Here is a 19,997-nt window from a genome sequence, read left to right on the forward strand (position 1 = left end):
AGGGTCGTCATGTCAGATTGATTCTGACTCCTCTTTATCCTCCCTGGGCACAGGTTATTTGGAGGAATGTTCAGTCAAAAAATTGACAAAGACTCTTAAGTTTAAGGAAGGGGAGGCAAAAAATAAGGGTAGAGGTCGGGGAAAGGCTAGGCCTCCTTTTGATAATGCTTGATTTTGTATTTCCTTTTTTTCCTTCAAATGTTTGAATGAGTTTAACAATTGGTTCTCTAAATGTCCGCAGTATTAGATCTTTAGAAAGGAGATCCGCCATTTTTGATTTACTTTCTAGATATTCTTTTGATGTTCTAGGTCTCCAGGAGTGCTGCTTGGATGGGGAGCCAAATATCTCCTGGCCTTATGGGCAATCGGTATGGTCTGGTTCAATGGAACGTAATTCGGGGGTGGGGATTTTGTTCAAAAGTAATGAGTTTGTTGTTAAAAAAGTTGTCCATATTGTTCCGGGTAGGGTATTATTAGTGCATTTTATTTTCAGGGGTTTCACATATAAAGTAATTAATGTTTATGCTCCAACTGGGAGGAAGGAAAGAGGGGAGGTGTTTGAGAAATTATATTTCTTTTTGAGTGGGAGGGATGATGTGTTCCTTATAGGGGATTTCAATTGTATAATAACAGAGGGGGATAGGAGTAGTACTACGGTGGGTGGTGGGTCTGGTTTAGACAGTACTAGTAAGCAGCTTAAAGAGATTGTAAATTTATTTGGGTTAAAGGATTCCTTTGTTGCCCATAATGATGGTACTATCGGTTATACATATTTTTCTAACAATACAAGTTCGCGTATTGATTTCATTTTTGTCTCAAAACTAATGTCTGTTTCTAATTTCAGACGGAGGAGGTTACCGTTCACGGATCATGCCTGGATTGAGTGTGTGGTAAAAGGTGGTGGTCTAAGTGAGTATGGAAAGGGTGTTTGGAAGTTGAATGTGTCTTTATTGGATAATGAATGTGTATTACAAGAATATAGGGAGCGTTTTGATGGATGGGTGTTGAGGAAGGATGCATTTTATAGTGTGGTTGAGTGGTGGGAGTGGGTGAAGTTAGAGACTAAAAGGTTTTTTATTAAAAAAGGGTGTGAGAAAGGGAGGAAAGATAGAGAAGAGTATGAGAGATGGCAAAGAAGGTTAGAGTATTTGTATGAATTGAGGCGTTTGGGGATGAGTGTTGAGAAGGAGATTGAGGAAGCTCGTGGAAGTGTGAATGAGTGTCTGGAGAGGAATGGAAGGAAGATTATTGCACAGGCTAGGGTTGAAGTGAAAGAGAAGGATGAGAAATGTAGCAAATTTTTCTTTAAAAAGGCATTCAGTAAAAAAACTGAGATGATGAGTGTTTTTACGAATGATGGGGTAGAGGTCTTTGGTAAGGATGAGGTGTTAGAGGAAGTGTGGAAGTTTTATTCTGATTTATTCACGGAGAAGGAGCGGGACGTGACTCTAGAGGAGGAATGTTTGGGATATGTGGATAAGCGTTTGGATGAAATTGATGGGTTCTTTATGGAAGAGGATGTGAGGAAGAGTGAGGTGGAGGATGCTGTGAATGGGATGAAGAAAGGAAAGGTGGCAGGGAGTGATGGTTTGCCTGTGGAATTTTATCTTGTGTTTTGGGATATGTTAGGGGATTATGTATGGGAGGTGTGTAAGGAAGTACTTAGGAGAGGGAAGTTATCTAAAAGTATGAGTGAGAGTGTGACTGTGTTATTGTTTAAAAAAGGGGATAAGAGGGATCTTAAAAATTGGAGGCCTATAGCGCTCTTGAATTGTGATTACAAAATTATTGCTAAAGTTATTGCGAATAGGTTAAAGGATGTGATTGATTGTATGGTAGGTGAGGAGCAAATGTGTACAGTGCCTGATCGTAGGATTTCTGAATGTCTGTTAGGTCTGAGGGATGTATTGTGGGACTGTAAAACTAGGAAGCAAGGTGTGGCTGTTGTTACGGTGGATTTTGAAAAAGCGTATGATAGGGTGGTGCATGATTTATTGTTTAGGGTTTTGAGGAGGATGAATGTGCCGGACAGAATGGTGAAGTGGATTGAATGTTTGTATAGGGACATTTATAGTAAGATTCAGGTCAATGGTTTTCTGAGTAGGGAAGTGAGTATAAAATCTGGAGTGCGGCAGGGGTGTCCCCTGTCGCCAATTCTTTTTATTTGTATGATTGAGCCTTTGTTGGGGATGATTAGGAGAGATAAGGTGATGCGGGGTATAGAAATACCTGGTAGTCATGGGAAGGATATGCGAGTGATTGGTTACATGGATGATGTTACTGTTGTATGTAAGTCAATGGCAGGGGTAAGGCGTGCTAAGTTATTGATTGAGTGTTTCTGTTTAATGAGTGGGTTTAAGCTTAATGTTGGGAAGAGTGGTTGTAAATTTTTTGAGGGGTGGGGAGAGAGTGGGTTGTGCGAGTGGCCTGTGAGAGAGGGGGGTGTGGAAGTGCTTGGGGTGGTGTTTGATAATGATTTGTATGGGAAAGAAAGTTGGGAGAGGGTTTTGGGGAGGGTGGGGAATAAAATAAACTTCTGGTCTTTAAGGACTTTATCGATTGAGGGAAGGATTCTGGTTATTAAAGCTGTTATAATTCCTATTTTGCTTTATGTTAATTATGTGTTTCCTCCACCGGATAGGTGTCTGGCAAGAATTATCAGGCAGATCTTTGTTTTCTTATGGAATTCAAGGATGGAGAAATTGAGTCGTGGGAAGGTGGTGAAAAGCAGAATGCATGGTGGGAAAGGAATGATGAATGTGGAAGTGTTCCTGGCTGTGAAGTATGTCAGTTTTTGTCTCGCTGTAAGTAAGAAGGAATGTGTGTTTGGGTGCATGGTAAGGTATTTGGCTGGTAATGTGTTGTTGAAATATAAGCTAATGGAAAGGGACTTAAGGGTACCTGTAAGTTTTGAGGTTCCTTGGTTCTATCAGAGAATAGGGCGGTGTGTCAGGAAAAATAATCTGGAATGTGTGACTGAATGGAATGATAGTAAGAAGGTGATGAAAGTGTTGGAGCAGAGAGAAACAGTGGAATGTGTGGGAGGTCTGTCTGAGAAGGATTGTAAGGTAGTGTGGAAAAATGTCAGTCACAAGGAACTGACAAATAAACAAAAGGACTTGTCTTGGATGTTAGCTCATGGGTGTCTGCCAACAAGGGAATTTCAGAGGAGAAGGAGATTGGTAGACAGTGAAGTGTGTCCCAGGGATGGTTGCGGTGGATGTGAGAATTATGTACATGTGTTTTGGGAGTGTGGTTATGCGAAGTCTGTGTGGAGAAAAATGTCTGGTCTAATTAAAAATCTTACTGGAATTGAAATCTTATCCTTTAATATGATGATGTTTGGTTTGTGTGCAGTGGAGAGAGAGAAGGCAAGAGTGTTATGGTTCATAGTAAATTGTGTAAAAGAGGTTCTGTGGGATGTAAGGAATATTAGGATTTTCAATCAAACTGAAGTAAGTGTGAAGGAATGTCTGGGCATGATCCGTGGTAAAATTTACCTTTACGTATTATGTGATAGGAAAAACTATGGTTCTGATGATGCAGAGGGGATCTGGAAACACAAAAAATGGAAGTACTGGTTATGATTGTATTCTTATTTGTCTTTCTTTTTCTTTTCTTACAGATTATATCCTGATATGAAGGGACAGTTGGAGGGACAGAATCCGCTGCAATTTATTTTTTCTGAGGGAAAGTCATGAAGGGAAAGCTTTTTGTTATATGTACATGTAAAGACATGCTTCCTGTATATATTGTATATGTCAAATATGTGTTATTCATGTGTTTTCAGATGAATATGTAATTTTTTGAATGATTTACTTGGTTATGTATTGTATATTTCCTTTTCAATAAAAAAAAATAAAAAAAAAAATCTGTTCTTATCAGTTTAATATCTGATACGTCCCCTATCTGGGGACCATATATTAAATGGATTTTTGAGAACGGGGGCCGATTTCGAAGCTTGCTTCCGTCGCCCTATGCATTGACCCGATATGGCAGTATCTTCGGGTACAGTGCACCACCCCCTTACAGGGTTAAAAAGAAAGATTCCTACTTTCATTGCTACCTGCTTGCTGGCTAGCCAGCTAGCCAGCCCTGTGGGCCTTGCTGCTGCTGCAGCCAAAAAACAAAAGGTGGTGCTGCTGCTGCTTCTGCTGCTTCTGCTTCTGCTTGTGTCTGGCCCCTGTTGGAGCGTCCAGGCACAGGACTTCTGCTGCTGCTGACTAAATGGCCTCCTTAATTGGATCATTTGAGTAGCCAGCACACCTGTGCAGGTAGGGCATGACATGATAGGCAGCTGCCTTGATAGCGGGTGGGTGCTGAATGTTCCTAATTGACAAAATAAGATTAATGCTTATGAAGAAATATAAAATCTCATCCCTTCCCCAATATCGCGCCACACCCCTACCCCTTAATTCCCTGGTTGAACGTGATGGACATATGTCTTTTTTCGACCGTACTAACTATGTAACTATGTAACATAACATGGGGGGGGGGGGGGGGGGTCTCCTGGCTGTTCACACAGGTGTGTCATTGCTGTACATTGACCATGCATTGCTTCTGTGGTATTGCAAAGGCAAAGACAAATGCTTCCAGCCATCCATTGCACTAATGGATTGGTCATCAGCTGGCTGTCTATGTCCCGCATCAATATAGACCAAAGTACAGAGGGTTAGGCTATGCTATTGTGCACCTACCTGATGCATCAGAAGGTGCGAGGCCCTTGCTAAATTCTGTGCACAGACTTTGAGATCTATGCTTTAGACTGTATCTAAACCTGCTCCAACATGGACTGACATTCTGGCCTACTTTCAGCCGATGCGACTTGTCTGTCGCTGAACAGTCGCTTTTTATGTATTCAGCACCTATGTATAATGTTGTAAAAATGCTCTAGAAGCTAAAGTCGCAGAAATGTCACACATATTTGGCCTGCAACTTTCTGTGCGACAAATTCAGACAGGAAAAATCAGTATAAATCCTTAGAAAATTATCCCCCAGTGTCTCCATCTGCTGGCGGTATTGAATAAGCATTGCTGCACTGATGGGGTATGCATTAGACGAAAAAAAAGAAGAAAAAGAAGAATAATACGCCCAGAAAAGAGGCGAAAAGGAGAAAAACGTAAAAAAACGTGAAAAAAAAGTAAGAGGAAGAGAAGGGAAAAAAAGGTGGAAATGGGTTTAAAAGTGATTTCGGCGGAGAAATATATATATATATATATATATATATATATATATATATATATATATATATATATATATATGCGCACACACACACATAGATATAAACGTATTCTCCGTTGAGATATTGCAGCCGCTGCTGTGTCCAGGCCCAGGAGCCTTAGCACTGTGCTGTGATGTCACTCAATACCACTGACATCACTAGGTGTAAACAACATCTCTCCTTTGCTGTGTATGTGACTATGGAGCTGTTTGGTGATGTCGTCTATTACGGCCTTCATAGAAGCAACAGGAGATTGTTGCATCCATCTTGAACCCTCAGAACTACAGTGCTATGATGTCACTCACTTCCACAGGCCTTGCAGAGTGTAAACAACAACAACCCAGCTTTGTTGTGTATGTAACCAAAGGGATTTGTGATGTCACCTAGAACCTTCACAGCAGCGACAGCTTTATGAGGAGCATCAGCACTGCTCTGCCTGAGCAGAACCATCACCGCCATAGGTTGTCAAATAACCCGGATTTAACCCACACAGGTAAGTCCAATGGGGTGCAGGCATGTCCTCTATGCTTACAGCTTCCCGTGGGTGTTGGTTTGATACCGTTTGGGGACAGCCAAGGAGGCATCTGCAGGCAACAAAGGTAGGTGTGTGCTTGTGTGTGTGTTTCCTATGCAGATCCTAAGCCCAGTGTCACATGCAAGTAGGAGGAGTAAGAAGGGTTCCTGGCAAATCCGGGTTATGGATTGCATTTAAAAAGGCCCCGTGGGAGTGCAATGGGCCCCTGTCTTGCTGCTTAGCAATAATGGTATGGGTTTAGGTTCTGCTGTGTGTACTGGTGGTTGACTGCCCCCCAGCCCAGAGTGTGCATGGAAAATTGTCTGGCAGCCTCCCTGACAGCAAGCAGTGATAGTGCCCATGAAGGGGACCTTGTTGGGCCCGCCCCTTTCACGGTTATCGCTTCTCGGCCTTTTGGCTAAGATCAAGTGTCTTGCCCTAAGGTATTCGGGTACCCCTCTCCTCGGCCTTGTGGGATCGCCCAGGTTTATTGCCTGGGCTTCACCCACCTGCTGCTATTGGGGAGAGGGCTTAGTCCCAGGATAACGGGAAGGTGATCATCGGAGGACGGGTCTGCCGGAGAGGATGGCTAATGCGCCGAACGCTCCTAATACAGTACGGCTGTTTATCGAGGAGGAAAAGAGGAGTGCCTACGGGATTTTGCATGTCCAGCAGAAGGTCGTGGAAGGAGTGCTGAGGATGCCGCATGCTTCCATCTTCTGTGTCCAGGTCTTTCCCAGCCAAGGATTCTTTGACGTGACCTTCTACAACCTGGATGATCTCCGTACCTGTCTCTACCGGAGTAAGGAGAATGCTTCTCACCCTGACCTACAAGGGATCCGATTCATTTCCTGCGAGGCTCGGCCTAAGAAAGTTCCAGTGGTAGTGCATATGTACAACCCTTTTGTGCGGGATGAGGAGATCCAGACCTTTCTAAGAAGGTATTGTGTGTCTGTTTCTGGTGCGGAGAGGAAAAATAACATCCTGGGGACTTTCACAGGCATGAGACGTTTTTGGGTGGAGTTTAGGCCTGCCCCCGAGGGTGGTGCTGAAGGTTTTTGTCACCCCCCGCAGAACTTTGCGATAGGGAACAACAGGGGGTTTCTGCACTACCCGGGGATGCCAAGTTTTTGCCGGGACTGTTTTTGCTTTGGTCATACCAGAGAGAACTGTACAACCGGGCAGGTTTGCAGGAACTGCCACAAGCCTGATCACCGCACTGCAGACTGTCCCGAGAAACGCAAGTGTCATTTCTGTGGTTCTTCGGATCACCTGGCTAGGAGTTGCCCCACTTACCAGTCCGGGGCACCCCGATCATATGCAATGGCTCTTCGAGGTGGGACAGTTCCTGAGGACTCCAATGCTGCCAGGGCAGGCGATGCAGAGGTTAGCGTGCTGACCAGTGAAGCAGAGTCTGCCCCTGTTTTTCCTTCCATTTCTAGGTCTGTTCCGGATGCTTTGGTGGCAGAGGGGGAGAAGGCGGAGTCTGTTTCGGGGGCATCTGTTTCGGAGGCCTCTGATCCGCCAGAGGAGATGACTGTGGACAAAGAATCCTTGAAGAGAAAGATGCCGGTGGAAGAATCGGAGGATGACTGTCCGACTCCTCAGAGTCAAAGGATTGAGGACTTTCCTAGCCCGGGAAGGGAGGAGGCAGGTGGAGGGTCGTCATGTCAGATTGATTCTGACTCCTCTTTATCCTCCCTGGGCACAGGTTATTTGGAGGAATGTTCAGTCAAAAAATTGACAAAGACTCTTAAGTTTAAGGAAGGGGAGGCAAAAAATAAGGGTAGAGGTCGGGGAAAGGCTAGGCCTCCTTTTGATAATGCTTGATTTTGTATTTCCTTTTTTTCCTTCAAATGTTTGAATGAGTTTAACAATTGGTTCTCTAAATGTCCGCAGTATTAGATCTTTAGAAAGGAGATCCGCCATTTTTGATTTACTTTCTAGATATTCTTTTGATGTTCTAGGTCTCCAGGAGTGCTGCTTGGATGGGGAGCCAAATATCTCCTGGCCTTATGGGCAATCGGTATGGTCTTGTTCAATGGAACGTAATTCGGGGGTGGGGATTTTGTTCAAAAGTAATGAGTTTGTTGTTAAAAAAGTTGTCCATATTGTTCCGGGTAGGGTATTATTAGTGCATTTTATTTTCAGGGGTTTCACATATAAAGTAATTAATGTTTATGCTCCAACTGGGAGGAAGGAAAGAGGGGAGGTGTTTGAGAAATTATATTTCTTTTTGAGTGGGAGGGATGATGTGTTCCTTATAGGGGATTTCAATTGTATAATAACAGAGGGGGATAGGAGTAGTACTACGGTGGGTGGTGGGTCTGGTTTAGACAGTACTAGTAAGCAGCTTAAAGAGATTGTAAATTTATTTGGGTTAAAGGATTCCTTTGTTGCCCATAATGATGGTACTATCGGTTATACATATTTTTCTAACAATACAAGTTCGCGTATTGATTTCATTTTTGTCTCAAAACTAATGTCTGTTTCTAATTTCAGACGGAGGAGGTTACCGTTCACGGATCATGCCTGGATTGAGTGTGTGGTAAAAGGTGGTGGTCTAAGTGAGTATGGAAAGGGTGTTTGGAAGTTGAATGTGTCTTTATTGGATAATGAATGTGTATTACAAGAATATAGGGAGCGTTTTGATGGATGGGTGTTGAGGAAGGATGCATTTTATAGTGTGGTTGAGTGGTGGGAGTGGGTGAAGTTAGAGACTAAAAGGTTTTTTATTAAAAAAGGGTGTGAGAAAGGGAGGAAAGATAGAGAAGAGTATGAGAGATGGCAAAGAAGGTTAGAGTATTTGTATGAATTGAGGCGTTTGGGGATGAGTGTTGAGAAGGAGATTGAGGAAGCTCGTGGAAGTGTGAATGAGTGTCTGGAGAGGAATGGAAGGAAGATTATTGCACAGGCTAGGGTTGAAGTGAAAGAGAAGGATGAGAAATGTAGCAAATTTTTCTTTAAAAAGGCATTCAGTAAAAAAACTGAGATGATGAGTGTTTTTACGAATGATGGGGTAGAGGTCTTTGGTAAGGATGAGGTGTTAGAGGAAGTGTGGAAGTTTTATTCTGATTTATTCACGGAGAAGGAGCGGGACGTGACTCTAGAGGAGGAATGTTTGGGATATGTGGATAAGCGTTTGGATGAAATTGATGGGTTCTTTATGGAAGAGGATGTGAGGAAGAGTGAGGTGGAGGATGCTGTGAATGGGATGAAGAAAGGAAAGGTGGCAGGGAGTGATGGTTTGCCTGTGGAATTTTATCTTGTGTTTTGGGATATGTTAGGGGATTATGTATGGGAGGTGTGTAAGGAAGTACTTAGGAGAGGGAAGTTATCTAAAAGTATGAGTGAGAGTGTGACTGTGTTATTGTTTAAAAAAGGGGATAAGAGGGATCTTAAAAATTGGAGGCCTATAGCGCTCTTGAATTGTGATTACAAAATTATTGCTAAAGTTATTGCGAATAGGTTAAAGGATGTGATTGATTGTATGGTAGGTGAGGAGAAAATGTGTACAGTGCCTGATCGTAGGATTTCTGAATGTCTGTTAGGTCTGAGGGATGTATTGTGGGACTGTAAAACTAGGAAGCAAGGTGTGGCTGTTGTTACGGTGGATTTTGAAAAAGCGTATGATAGGGTGGTGCATGATTTATTGTTTAGGGTTTTGAGGAGGATGAATGTGCCGGACAGAATGGTGAAGTGGATTGAATGTTTGTATAGGGACATTTATAGTAAGATTCAGGTCAATGGTTTTCTGAGTAGGGAAGTGAGTATAAAATCTGGAGTGCGGCAGGGGTGTCCCCTGTCGCCAATTCTTTTTATTTGTATGATTGAGCCTTTGTTGGGGATGATTAGGAGAGATAAGGTGATGCGGGGTATAGAAATACCTGGTAGTCATGGGAAGGATATGCGAGTGATTGGTTACATGGATGATGTTACTGTTGTATGTAAGTCAATGGCAGGGGTAAGGCGTGCTAAGTTATTGATTGAGTGTTTCTGTTTAATGAGTGGGTTTAAGCTTAATGTTGGGAAGAGTGGTTGTAAATTTTTTGAGGGGTGGGGAGAGAGTGGGTTGTGCGAGTGGCCTGTGAGAGAGGGGGGTGTGGAAGTGCTTGGGGTGGTGTTTGATAATGATTTGTATGGGAAAGAAAGTTGGGAGAGGGTTTTGGGGAGGGTGGGGAATAAAATAAACTTCTGGTCTTTAAGGACTTTATCGATTGAGGGAAGGATTCTGGTTATTAAAGCTGTTATAATTCCTATTTTGCTTTATGTTAATTATGTGTTTCCTCCACCGGATAGGTGTCTGGCAAGAATTATCAGGCAGATCTTTGTTTTCTTATGGAATTCAAGGATGGAGAAATTGAGTCGTGGGAAGGTGGTGAAAAGCAGAATGCATGGTGGGAAAGGAATGATGAATGTGGAAGTGTTCCTGGCTGTGAAGTATGTCAGTTTTTGTCTCGCTGTAAGTAAGAAGGAATGTGTGTTTGGGTGCATGGTAAGGTATTTGGCTGGTAATGTGTTGTTGAAATATAAGCTAATGGAAAGGGACTTAAGGGTACCTGTAAGTTTTGAGGTTCCTTGGTTCTATCAGAGAATAGGGCGGTGTGTCAGGAAAAATAATCTGGAATGTGTGACTGAATGGAATGATAGTAAGAAGGTGATGAAAGTGTTGGAGCAGAGAGAAACAGTGGAATGTGTGGGAGGTCTGTCTGAGAAGGATTGTAAGGTAGTGTGGAAAAATGTCAGTCACAAGGAACTGACAAATAAACAAAAGGACTTGTCTTGGATGTTAGCTCATGGGTGTCTGCCAACAAGGGAATTTCAGAGGAGAAGGAGATTGGTAGACAGTGAAGTGTGTCCCAGGGATGGTTGCGGTGGATGTGAGAATTATGTACATGTGTTTTGGGAGTGTGGTTATGCGAAGTCTGTGTGGAGAAAAATGTCTGGTCTAATTAAAAATCTTACTGGAATTGAAATCTTATCCTTTAATATGATGATGTTTGGTTTGTGTGCAGTGGAGAGAGAGAAGGCAAGAGTGTTATGGTTCATAGTAAATTGTGTAAAAGAGGTTCTGTGGGATGTAAGGAATATTAGGATTTTCAATCAAACTGAAGTAAGTGTGAAGGAATGTCTGGGCATGATCCGTGGTAAAATTTACCTTTACGTATTATGTGATAGGAAAAACTATGGTTCTGATGATGCAGAGGGGATCTGGAAACACAAAAAATGGAAGTACTGGTTATGATTGTATTCTTATTTGTCTTTCTTTTTCTTTTCTTACAGATTATATCCTGATATGAAGGGACAGTTGGAGGGACAGAATCCGCTGCAATTTATTTTTTCTGAGGGAAAGTCATGAAGGGAAAGCTTTTTGTTATATGTACATGTAAAGACATGCTTCCTGTATATATTGTATATGTCAAATATGTGTTATTCATGTGTTTTCAGATGAATATGTAATTTTTTGAATGATTTACTTGGTTATGTATTGTATATTTCCTTTTCAATAAAAAAAAAAAAAAAAAAAAAAATCTGTTCTTATCAGTTTAATATCTGATACGTCCCCTATCTGGGGACCATATATTAAATGGATTTTTGAGAACGGGGGCCGATTTCGAAGCTTGCTTCCGTCGCCCTATGCATTGACCCGATATGGCAGTATCTTCGGGTACAGTGCACCACCCCCTTACAGGGTTAAAAAGAAAGATTCCTACTTTCATTGCTACCTGCTTGCTGGCTAGCCAGCTAGCCAGCCCTGTGGGCCTTGCTGCTGCTGCAGCCAAAAAACAAAAGGTGGTGCTGCTGCTGCTTCTGCTGCTTCTGCTTCTGCTTGTGTCTGGCCCCTGTTGGAGCGTCCAGGCACAGGACTTCTGCTGCTGCTGACTAAATGGCCTCCTTAATTGGATCATTTGAGTAGCCAGCACACCTGTGCAGGTAGGGCATGACATGATAGGCAGCTGCCTTGATAGCGGGTGGGTGCTGAATGTTCCTAATTGACAAAATAAGATTAATGCTTATGAAGAAATATAAAATCTCATCCCTTCCCCAATATCGCGCCACACCCCTACCCCTTAATTCCCTGGTTGAACGTGATGGACATATGTCTTTTTTCGACCGTACTAACTATGTAACTATGTAACATAACATGGGGGGGGGGGGGGGGGTCTCCTGGCTGTTCACACAGGTGTGTCATTGCTGTACATTGACCATGCATTGCTTCTGTGGTATTGCAAAGGCAAAGACAAATGCTTCCAGCCATCCATTGCACTAATGGATTGGTCATCAGCTGGCTGTCTATGCCCCGCATCAATATAGACCAAAGTACAGAGGGTTAGGCTATGCTATTGTGCACCTACCTGATGCATCAGAAGGTGCGAGGCCCTTGCTAAATTCTGTGCACAGACTTTGAGATCTATGCTTTAGACTGTATCTAAACCTGCTCCAACATGGACTGACATTCTGGCCTACTTTCAGCCGATGCGACTTGTCTGTCGCTGAACAGTCGCTTTTTATGTATTCAGCACCTATGTATAATGTTGTAAAAATGCTCTAGAAGCTAAAGTCGCAGAAATGTCACACATATTTGGCCTGCAACTTTCTGTGCGACAAATTCAGACAGGAAAAATCAGTATAAATCCTTAGAAAATTATCCCCCAGTGTCTCCATCTGCTGGCGGTATTGAATAAGCATTGCTGCACTGATGGGGTATGCATTAGACGAAAAAAAAGAAGAAAAAGAAGAATAATACGCCCAGAAAAGAGGCGAAAAGGAGAAAAACGTAAAAAAACGTGAAAAAAAAGTAAGAGGAAGAGAAGGGAAAAAAAGGTGGAAATGGGTTTAAAAGTGATTTCGGCGGAGAAATATATATATATATATATATATATATATATATATATATATATATATATATATGCGCACACACACACATAGATATAAACGTATTCTCCGTTGAGATATTGCAGCCGCTGCTGTGTCCAGGCCCAGGAGCCTTAGCACTGTGCTGTGATGTCACTCAATACCACTGACATCACTAGGTGTAAACAACATCTCTCCTTTGCTGTGTATGTGACTATGGAGCTGTTTGGTGATGTCGTCTATTACGGCCTTCATAGAAGCAACAGGAGATTGTTGCATCCATCTTGAACCCTCAGAACTACAGTGCTATGATGTCACTCACTTCCACAGGCCTTGCAGAGTGTAAACAACAACAACCCAGCTTTGTTGTGTATGTAACCAAAGGGATTTGTGATGTCACCTAGAACCTTCACAGCAGCGACAGCTTTATGAGGAGCATCAGCACTGCTCTGCCTGAGCAGAACCATCACCGCCATAGGTTGTCAAATAACCCGGATTTAACCCACACAGGTAAGTCCAATGGGGTGCAGGCATGTCCTCTATGCTTACAGCTTCCCGTGGGTGTTGGTTTGATACCGTTTGGGGACAGCCAAGGAGGCATCTGCAGGCAACAAAGGTAGGTGTGTGCTTGTGTGTGTGTTTCCTATGCAGATCCTAAGCCCAGTGTCACATGCAAGTAGGAGGAGTAAGAAGGGTTCCTGGCAAATCCGGGTTATGGATTGCATTTAAAAAGGCCCCGTGGGAGTGCAATGGGCCCCTGTCTTGCTGCTTAGCAATAATGGTATGGGTTTAGGTTCTGCTGTGTGTACTGGTGGTTGACTGCCCCCCAGCCCAGAGTGTGCATGGAAAATTGTCTGGCAGCCTCCCTGACAGCAAGCAGTGATAGTGCCCATGAAGGGGACCTTGTTGGGCCCGCCCCTTTCACGGTTATCGCTTCTCGGCCTTTTGGCTAAGATCAAGTGTAGTATCTGTTCTTATCAGTTTAATATCTGATACGTCCCCTATCTGGGGACCATATATTAAATGGATTTTTGAGAACGGGGGCCGATTTCGAAGCTTGCTTCCGTCGCCCTATGCATTGACCCGATATGGCAGTATCTTCGGGTACAGTGCACCACCCCCTTACAGGGTTAAAAAGAAAGATTCCTACTTTCATTGCTACCTGCTTGCTGGCTAGCCAGCTAGCCAGCCCTGTGGGCCTTGCTGCTGCTGCAGCCAAAAAACAAAAGGTGGTGCTGCTGCTGCTTCTGCTGCTTCTGCTTCTGCTTGTGTCTGGCCCCTGTTGGAGCGTCCAGGCACAGGACTTCTGCTGCTGCTGACTAAATGGCCTCCTTAATTGGATCATTTGAGTAGCCAGCACACCTGTGCAGGTAGGGCATGACATGATAGGCAGCTGCCTTGATAGCGGGTGGGTGCTGAATGTTCCTAATTGACAAAATAAGATTAATGCTTATGAAGAAATATAAAATCTCATCCCTTCCCCAATATCGCGCCACACCCCTACCCCTTAATTCCCTGGTTGAACGTGATGGACATATGTCTTTTTTCGACCGTACTAACTATGTAACTATGTAACATAACATGGGGGGGGTCTCCTGGCTGTTCACACAGGTGTGTCATTGCTGTACATTGACCATGCATTGCTTCTGTGGTATTGCAAAGGCAAAGACAAATGCTTCCAGCCATCCATTGCACTAATGGATTGGTCATCAGCTGGCTGTCTATGTCCCGCATCAATATAGACCAAAGTACAGAGGGTTAGGCTATGCTATTGTGCACCTACCTGATGCATCAGAAGGTGCGAGGCCCTTGCTAAATTCTGTGCACAGACTTTGAGATCTATGCTTTAGACTGTATCTAAACCTGCTCCAACATGGACTGACATTCTGGCCTACTTTCAGCCGATGCGACTTGTCTGTCGCTGAACAGTCGCTTTTTATGTATTCAGCACCTATGTATAATGTTGTAAAAATGCTCTAGAAGCTAAAGTCGCAGAAATGTCACACATATTTGGCCTGCAACTTTCTGTGCGACAAATTCAGACAGGAAAAATCAGTATAAATCCTTAGAAAATTATCCCCCAGTGTCTCCATCTGCTGGCGGTATTGAATAAGCATTGCTGCACTGATGGGGTATGCATTAGACGAAAAAAAAGAAGAAAAAGAAGAATAATACGCCCAGAAAAGAGGCGAAAAGGAGAAAAACGTAAAAAAACGTGAAAAAAAAAGTAAGAGGAAGAGAAGGGAAAAAAAGGTGGAAATGGGTTTAAAAGTGATTTCGGCGGAGAAATATATATATATATATATATATATATATATATATATATATATGCGCACACACACACATAGATATAAACGTATTCTCCGTTGAGATATTGCAGCCGCTGCTGTGTCCAGGCCCAGGAGCCTTAGCACTGTGCTGTGATGTCACTCAATACCACTGACATCACTAGGTGTAAACAACATCTCTCCTTTGCTGTGTATGTGACTATGGAGCTGTTTGGTGATGTCGTCTATTACGGCCTTCATAGAAGCAACAGGAGATTGTTGCATCCATCTTGAACCCTCAGAACTACAGTGCTATGATGTCACTCACTTCCACAGGCCTTGCAGAGTGTAAACAACAACAACCCAGCTTTGTTGTGTATGTAACCAAAGGGATTTGTGATGTCACCTAGAACCTTCACAGCAGCGACAGCTTTATGAGGAGCATCAGCACTGCTCTGCCTGAGCAGAACCATCACCGCCATAGGTTGTCAAATAACCCGGATTTAACCCACACAGGTAAGTCCAATGGGGTGCAGGCATGTCCTCTATGCTTACAGCTTCCCGTGGGTGTTGGTTTGATACCGTTTGGGGACAGCCAAGGAGGCATCTGCAGGCAACAAAGGTAGGTGTGTGCTTGTGTGTGTGTTTCCTATGCAGATCCTAAGCCCAGTGTCACATGCAAGTAGGAGGAGTAAGAAGGGTTCCTGGCAAATCCGGGTTATGGATTGCATTTAAAAAGGCCCCGTGGGAGTGCAATGGGCCCCTGTCTTGCTGCTTAGCAATAATGGTATGGGTTTAGGTTCTGCTGTGTGTACTGGTGGTTGACTGCCCCCCAGCCCAGAGTGTGCATGGAAAATTGTCTGGCAGCCTCCCTGACAGCAAGCAGTGATAGTGCCCATGAAGGGGACCTTGTTGGGCCCGCCCCTTTCACGGTTATCGCTTCTCGGCCTTTTGGCTAAGATCAAGTGTAGTATCTGTTCTTATCAGTTTAATATCTGATACGTCCCCTATCTGGGGACCATATATTAAATGGATTTTTGAGAACGGGGGCCGATTTCGAAGCTTGCTTCCGTCGCCCTATGCATTGACCCGATATGGCAGTATCTTCGGGTACAGTGCACCACCCCCTTACAGGGTTAAAAAGAAAGATTCCTACTTTCATTGCTACCTGCTTGCTGGCTAGCCAGCTAGCCAGCCCTGTGGGCCTTGCTGCTGCTGCAGCCAAAAAACAAAAGGTGGTGCTGCTGCTGCTTCTGCTTCTGCTTGTGTCTGGCCCCTGTTGGAGCGTCCAGGCACTGGACTTCTGCTACTGCTGACTAAATGGCCTCCTTATTGGATCATTTGAGTAGCCAGCACACCTGTGCAGGTAGGGCATGACATGATAGGCAGCTGCCTTGATAGCGGGTGGGTGCTGAATGTTCCTAATTGACAAAATAAGATTAATGCTTATGAAGAAATATAAAATCTCATCCCTTCCCCAATATCGCGCCACACCCCTACCCCTTAATTCCCTGGTTGAACGTGATGGACATATGTCTTTTTTCGACCGTACTAACTATGTAACTATGTAACATAACATGGGGGGGGGGGTTGGGGGGGGTCTCCTGGCTGTTCACACAGGTGTGTCATTGCTGTACATTGACCATGCATTGCTTCTGTGGTATTGCAAAGGCAAAGACAAATGCTTCCAGCCATCCATTGCACTAATGGATTGGTCATCAGCTGGCTGTCTATGTCCCGCATCAATATAGACCAAAGTACAGAGGGTTAGGCTATGCTATTGTGCACCTACCTGATGCATCAGAAGGTGCGAGGCCCTTGCTAAATTCTGTGCACAGACTTTGAGATCTATGCTTTAGACTGTATCTAAACCTGCTCCAACATGGACTGACATTCTGGCCTACTTTCAGCCGATGCGACTTGTCTGTCGCTGAACAGTCGCTTTTTATGTATTCAGCACCTATGTATAATGTTGTAAAAATGCTCTAGAAGCTAAAGTCGCAGAAATGTCACACATATTTGGCCTGCAACTTTCTGTGCGACAAATTCAGACAGGAAAAATCAGTATAAATCCTTAGAAAATTATCCCCCAGTGTCTCCATCTGCTGGCGGTATTGAATAAGCATTGCTGCACTGATGGGGTATGCATTAGACGAAAAAAAAGAAGAAAAAGAAGAATAATACGCCCAGAAAAGAGGCGAAAAGGAGAAAAACGTAAAAAAACGTGAAAAAAAAGTAAGAGGAAGAGAAGGGAAAAAAAGGTGGAAATGGGTTTAAAAGTGATTTCGGCGGAGAATATATATATATATATATATATATGTATATATATATATATATATATATATATATATATATATATATATGCGCACACACACACATAGATATAAACGTATTCTCCGTTGAGATATTGCAGCCGCTGCTGTGTCCAGGCCCAGGAGCCTTAGCACTGTGCTGTGATGTCACTCAATACCACTGACATCACTAGGTGTAAACAACATCTCTCCTTTGCTGTGTATGTGACTATGGAGCTGTTTGGTGATGTCGTCTATTACGGCCTTCATAGAAGCAACAGGAGATTGTTGCATCCATCTTGAACCCTCAGAACTACAGTGCTATGATGTCACTCACTTCCACAGGCCTTGCAGAGTGTAAACAACAACAACCCAGCTTTGTTGTGTATGTAACCAAAGGGATTTGTGATGTCACCTAGAACCTTCACAGCAGCGACAGCTTTATGAGGAGCATCAGAACTGCTCTGCCTGAGCAGAACCATCACCGCCATAGGTTGTCAAATAACCCGGATTTAACCCACACAGGTAAGTCCAATGGGGTGCAGGCATGTCCTCTATGCTTACAGCTTCCCGTGGGTGTTGGTTTGATACCGTTTGGGGACAGCCAAGGAGGCATCTGCAGGCAACAAAGGTAGGTGTGTGCTTGTGTGTGTGTTTCCTATGCAGATCCTAAGCCCAGTGTCACATGCAAGTAGGAGGAGTAAGAAGGGTTCCTGGCAAATCCGGGTTATGGATTGCATTTAAAAAGGCCCCGTGGGAGTGCAATGGGCCCCTGTCTTGCTGCTTAGCAATAATGGTATGGGTTTAGGTTCTGCTGTGTGTACTGGTGGTTGACTGCCCCCCAGCCCAGAGTGTGCATGGAAAATTGTCTGGCAGCCTCCCTGACAGCAAGCAGTGATAGTGCCCATGAAGGGGACCTTGTTGGGCCCGCCCCTTTCACGGTTATCGCTTCTCGGCCTTTTGGCTAAGATCAAGTGTAGTATCTGTTCTTATCAGTTTAATATCTGATACGTCCCCTATCTGGGGACCATATATTAAATGGATTTTTGAGAACGGGGGCCGATTTCGAAGCTTGCTTCCGTCGCCCTATGCATTGACCCGATATGGCAGTATCTTCGGGTACAGTGCACCACCCCCTTACAGGGTTAAAAAGAAAGATTCCTACTTTCATTGCTACCTGCTTGCTGGCTAGCCAGCTAGCCAGCCCTGTGGGCCTTGCTGCTGCTGCAGCCAAAAAACAAAAGGTGGTGCTGCTGCTGCTGCTTCTGCTGCTTCTGCTTCTGCTTGTGTCTGGCCCCTGTTGGAGCGTCCAGGCACAGGACTTCTGCTGCTGCTGACTAAATGGCCTCCTTAATTGGATCATTTGAGTAGCCAGCACACCTGTGCAGGTAGGGCATGACATGATAGGCAGCTGCCTTGATAGCGGGTGGGTGCTGAATGTTCCTAATTGACAAAATAAGATTAATGCTTATGAAGAAATATAAAATCTCATCCCTTCCCCAATATCGCGCCACACCCCTACCCCTTAATTCCCTGGTTGAACGTGATGGACATATGTCTTTTTTCGACCGTACTAACTATGTAACTATGTAACATAACATGGGGGGGGGGGGGGGGGGGGGGTCTCCTGGCTGTTCACACAGGTGTGTCATTGCTGTACATTGACCATGCATTGCTTCTGTGGTATTGCAAAGGCAAAGACAAATGCTTCCAGCCATCCATTGCACTAATGGATTGGTCATCAGCTGGCTGTCTATGTCCCGCATCAATATAGACCAAAGTACAGAGGGTTAGGCTATGCTATTGTGCACCTACCTGATGCATCAGAAGGTGCGAGGCCCTTGCTAAATTCTGTGCACAGACTTTGAGATCTATGCTTTAGACTGTATCTAAACCTGCTCCAACATGGACTGACATTCTGGCCTACTTTCAGCCGATGCGACTTGTCTGTCGCTGAACAGTCGCTTTTTATGTATTCAGCACCTATGTATAATGTTGTAAAAATGCTCTAGAAGCTAAAGTCGCAGAAATGTCACACATATTTGGCCTGCAACTTTCTGTGCGACAAATTCAGACAGGAAAAATCAGTATAAATCCTTAGAAAATTATCCCCCAGTGTCTCCATCTGCTGGCGGTATTGAATAAGCATTGCTGCACTGATGGGGTATGCATTAGACGAAAAAAAAGAAGAAAAAGAAGAATAATACGCCCAGAAAAGAGGCGAAAAGGAGAAAAACGTAAAAAAACGTGAAAAAAAAGTAAGAGGAAGAGAAGGGAAAAAAAGGTGGAAATGGGTTTAAAAGTGATTTCGGCGGAGAAATATATATATATATATATATATATATATATATATATATATATATATATGCGCACACACACACATAGATATAAACGTATTCTCCGTTGAGATATTGCAGCCGCTGCTGTGTCCAGGCCCAGGAGCCTTAGCACTGTGCTGTGATGTCACTCAATACCACTGACATCACTAGGTGTAAACAACATCTCTCCTTTGCTGTGTATGTGACTATGGAGCTGTTTGGTGATGTCGTCTATTACGGCCTTCATAGAAGCAACAGGAGATTGTTGCATCCATCTTGAACCCTCAGAACTACAGTGCTATGATGTCACTCACTTCCACAGGCCTTGCAGAGTGTAAACAACAACAACCCAGCTTTGTTGTGTATGTAACCAAAGGGATTTGTGATGTCACCTAGAACCTTCACAGCAGCGACAGCTTTATGAGGAGCATCAGCACTGCTCTGCCTGAGCAGAACCATCACCGCCATAGGTTGTCAAATAACCCGGATTTAACCCACACAGGTAAGTCCAATGGGGTGCAGGCATGTCCT

At 43.9% G+C, this 19,997-nt stretch overlaps 5 non-coding genes across 5 annotated transcripts; all 5 read left to right on the top strand.

Annotated features, from left to right (window-relative positions):
• The first annotated feature begins 3,837 nt into the window (after positions 1-3,837).
• LOC130313142 (U2 spliceosomal RNA) lies at positions 3,838-4,024 on the top strand. Its single transcript, XR_008861158.1, has one exon. It is a non-coding gene; the product is annotated as a U2 spliceosomal RNA (small nuclear RNA).
• Positions 4,025-11,230: 7,206 nt separating this feature from the next.
• Positions 11,231-11,419, top strand: LOC130313153 (U2 spliceosomal RNA). Its single transcript, XR_008861163.1, has one exon. It is a non-coding gene; the product is annotated as a U2 spliceosomal RNA (small nuclear RNA).
• A 2,100-nt stretch (positions 11,420-13,519) lies between these two features.
• Positions 13,520-13,710, top strand: LOC130313143 (U2 spliceosomal RNA). The gene has a single exon (XR_008861159.1). It is a non-coding gene; the product is annotated as a U2 spliceosomal RNA (small nuclear RNA).
• A 2,082-nt stretch (positions 13,711-15,792) lies between these two features.
• LOC130313155 (U2 spliceosomal RNA) lies at positions 15,793-15,983 on the top strand. The gene has a single exon (XR_008861165.1). It is a non-coding gene; the product is annotated as a U2 spliceosomal RNA (small nuclear RNA).
• A 2,109-nt stretch (positions 15,984-18,092) lies between these two features.
• LOC130313168 (U2 spliceosomal RNA) lies at positions 18,093-18,283 on the top strand. Its single transcript, XR_008861176.1, has one exon. It is a non-coding gene; the product is annotated as a U2 spliceosomal RNA (small nuclear RNA).
• The last annotated feature ends 1,714 nt before the right edge of the window (positions 18,284-19,997 follow it).

Source organism: Hyla sarda, unplaced genomic scaffold (assembly GCF_029499605.1).
Source record: "Hyla sarda isolate aHylSar1 unplaced genomic scaffold, aHylSar1.hap1 scaffold_175, whole genome shotgun sequence".
NCBI classification, from domain to species: Eukaryota; Metazoa; Chordata; class Amphibia; order Anura; family Hylidae; genus Hyla; species Hyla sarda.